Here is a 4,043-nt window from a genome sequence, read left to right as displayed (position 1 = left end):
TGCAGCAACCTGACTGGTCTTCCACCTCCCTAAGTTTTTCCACAGTACGCCACTCCTTTGCACTTTGCTCTGGCTACCAGAGGCTGCTGAGATCTAATTTAGGACTCTGGTACTTGCCTACCATGCTGTGAATTGTTAAAGCCTGTCCTAAATCCAGGACATGGTCCAACCATACACCCAAGCTCCTCCATTACACTCTGCTACTATTAATCGGCTTGCTACTCCCTCACTATGAGGGTTGCCCAGCTACCACTCAAGAAAATCATGGTTATGTTTTCTCTATCTCTTATTGTCTCTAAATGTAGCACTTGGAGCAGCATGTGATAAAGTTGAGTACCTTCATTATTCTTGCAATTTAGGGATTTGTTGTCTACAGCCTTGCTAGTGGTTCTGTGATGTTGTACTTAGGCATGACAGCGCTTTGAGCTAAGCTATGTCAGTGTAATAACATACTTACAATGGCAATATTAAAATAGTGATGGTTTATAAAGTAATTGTTTTAGTAGCCATTTAGTCATTTTAGTAGTAACATTTACTTAAGGATATTTGGTCACATCCAAAACACTGGACAGATTACAATAGTGGCCTACTGGTGGATTGAAAAGTCATAGGATAACCAAAGTTATTACAGTTCATCATGAGAGAAACATAAATTCTGAACCAGATTTAATGCCAATCCATCCAGCTATTGTGAACACATTGTACATACAACAAAATGTTGGGCCAATCCATTCATTGTAGACATATTTCAATGGATGTGAGGAAACTTTGACCTATAGTGACAATTCATCCAATAACTGTTGGGAAATTTCAGTCTGGATCAAAGTGGTGGACCGACCGACTGTCCAACAGACTGAAATTGCCAAAACAAGGCGGCATTTGTTGCCTACATTTATTGGATACTTTCAAATAGGACAGGCCTTGTTGACCCATTATGACACACATGATCTAGAAATGTGGACTTCAAAGGATCCAGGCCCTGAATTGGGACACAGAAACTATCTGTCTTTTATCTCTTCTCTCTTCCTTCTCCTGAATCATTTCATATTCCCTTTTTTTTCCTGTCAAAGCAGCATCTTTATGTGTTGATCGAGCTAAGACAACACTGATTTCCATTTGGTCCTTGTTGCATTGTGCATGCCTTACACTTTGTCAGAGTGGTGGATTTTAAGTTGCTGTTTCTGCTGCCTGCTGTGACTATTTTTCAATACAGCTACACTGAGGGATTGTTTTTGTTTTTTCCCATTTCACACTTATATATAATTCAAAATATCTGTGGAAGTGTTCTACTAGTTAGCTGAGGACTGGTTTACTGATATAGTCAGTCATATGATTCTACAACCTCAAACAACAAAAAAGCAATTTTTAAGTATAATAAGAAAGTTGTGTGCAAGGGGCTAGATCTTTGTAATGTGGGGCTGTTAGATCCACTGTGTCAATGCTGCCATAATCACCATAAACAGAAATTACTTATATTTCTAAATCATCCAGGTAGTTGTATTGGTGTGTTAGCTAACATATTTTGCCCTATTAAGTGTTATTTATTAATATTATTATTATTATTATTATGGTGTTGTTTTGCTCTGTTAAAGGCTCTGTTCAAGGGCACATCTAACGCTCATTAATTAACACATTACATTTTTGTTTAATTTGTAGAAAAACTGAAGTGTTAAAATGACACATTATCAGTTGTCAAGTGTTTATGTGCGGGACTATTTTTTTGAAGGGTGAAGTGACTTCCTGGAATCTTTGTTGGTTGCCAGGCAACCTCAATGTGATGACAAGACAGGAACCACCGTTTGTTTTTGGTACAAATTTAACAAACAAATGATAACATGGTAATTAGTGAGCTTTAGAGGCGCTGGTAGCTGATATAATGTGTTAACTTTGGACAGCCATGCTAGCTGTTTCCCCATTTCCAGTCTGTATGTTAAGCTAAGTTCATATTTACGATACAGACACGAGACATTATTACGACCCATATGTCTGTTTATTGTAAGGTGTGACCTCTAGTGGCCGTACTTTGTAGCAGGTGCAAAGAAGGAAGTGAAATGATGTACTATAGAGAGTGACAAGTCCACATAAAGAGGAGGTCGGGGTGGATGGATTCATCAAGATCACCCAGACTTTCAACCAGGAGACCGCTGTTCATGTGAAACCCAAAGGCAACATTGTCATATTACATAAAGCAATGTAACTTAAGTTACACAAGTATGTGTACGTGTTGGCATTAAACATGTTTTCACTTCTTATCTCACATCTGCACATCTGCCCTCTGTCACACAAACAGACACACACACACAAACACAAACACAGAAGAAATCATGGCCGGCAGCCCAGTCACACCTGCTATGCCTGATGTCGTTCCATTATGCTCAGCACATGCAGGAGAGGAGAGATACTAAAGTAGAGATCTGGATGGATAGATGCAGCAACATGGTGAGCAATGAAACAAGTGAGGCTGAAAACAAAAAATGGAAACATGAAACAAAACTTGAGGGGAGAAATGATGGGGTAAGAGAGGCATAAAGAAATAGAGGAATAACAATATTGAGAAGTCACAAGCAATTTTAATGGCAGAAGGCTGGGGATAGAAGAAATAAATGAGATATACAGAGACTGGCATGCAGGCAGTAGAAAGGCAGCACACAAACAGATCACATTTATGCAATATTGCTAATATTTGACATTCTCATCAATAAAGCTTCTTTGAATGGAAAGGGAACAGAACTGACAGACTGAATAAAATAGAAAGCCAGATGGAGAATCTCTCTTGAAAATCTTGGATACTTTTTTTTTCTTTAAGCTTTCATGCGAAAAAAACAACAACATTGAATTGAATTTAAATGTTCTCCACTATCACAGATTCTATTACAGATACTTCTACAGTAAAAGTTAAAGAAGACTGGTGATTCAAATGGTAAAAATTGAATCAGTTTTATTATTTAGCATTAAGCCTTCCAGCTGCTGTGTTATAAACGCTGCCTGGTTAATGACCCTGATTTCTGTGAACTGACCAATTTACCAATCCATCCAATCTTTGGATCAGTCAATCTTATCGCTTGAATGATAGGACATTTCTGCATTCTATACATTTCTTTCTCCATTCGGGACTGAAACCTACCTGCCTCCTACTCCATTGCTGTCCTTGACACCTCCTCCATCATTTTCTTCTTCCCAGCCACCCTCTCTGCCCGGCTGTCCTTTACAAGGCCCCGTCGATTTAATGTGATTGACAGGGGAGATGAGAGGGAGCATTCCTCTGTCAGCTGTAACACTCTGCCTCCAATTGACCCGGTCCTCTGCTACCACTGTTAGTCCTGTTTATAGACAGCAGAGGTCATAAATCTACTGTACAAGGGACACAGACAAACACAGGGGAGGAGGATGGAGGAATATATTTTTTACACTTGGACAAAACAAGCCTGTCCCTGTCTGTGCAAATGAATATGCAAGATGTACATACACAGTGTATATCAAAGGTTCTTCAAGTCATTAAAGGAGCAATGTGGAAGATTGCACCTTTTGCTAGATTAATATCCATAAATCATTATGTTCATTATGAGACGTTATCATAGTTGCTGTAAACACAAGCTGAGAACACGTTCAGCCACTGTCAGCCTTTACCTCAAGATCATTTTTGTTTTTACAGAAAATCTGCAGCTTGAAGCATCCTTGTTTTTTTCCATTTCACCGATATCCTGGTTGGTTGCTAATAGATAAACAAAAAAAAAGACAAGCAGAGCTGAAAGCACAACCTTCTTGGTTATGTATAGGTCATAACAGCCAATATGCTTTAGTTTAAGATGCTTTTCCAGCTCAACACATTTTGACACCACACTTCATTAGCACTAAAACTACACATTTGGAACATCACATTAAATAAAGTAAAGAAAATAATCAAATAAAGCAAACGAATAGACGCTATGCTAACTCTTGGTTTCCAGAGCCCACATGCTTTTATCTTAAACAATTCCAAGTAATGCTAACAGTAAATGGACCTGTACTTGTATATAGCGCCTTTCTAGTCTACTGACCACTCA

The sequence above is a fragment of the Morone saxatilis genome, unplaced genomic scaffold, assembly GCF_004916995.1.
Source record: "Morone saxatilis isolate NCDOM2014 unplaced genomic scaffold, NCSU_SB_2.0 Contig17, whole genome shotgun sequence".
NCBI lineage: Eukaryota > Metazoa > Chordata > Actinopteri > Moronidae > Morone > Morone saxatilis.
This window is presented reverse-complemented; position numbering follows the sequence as displayed.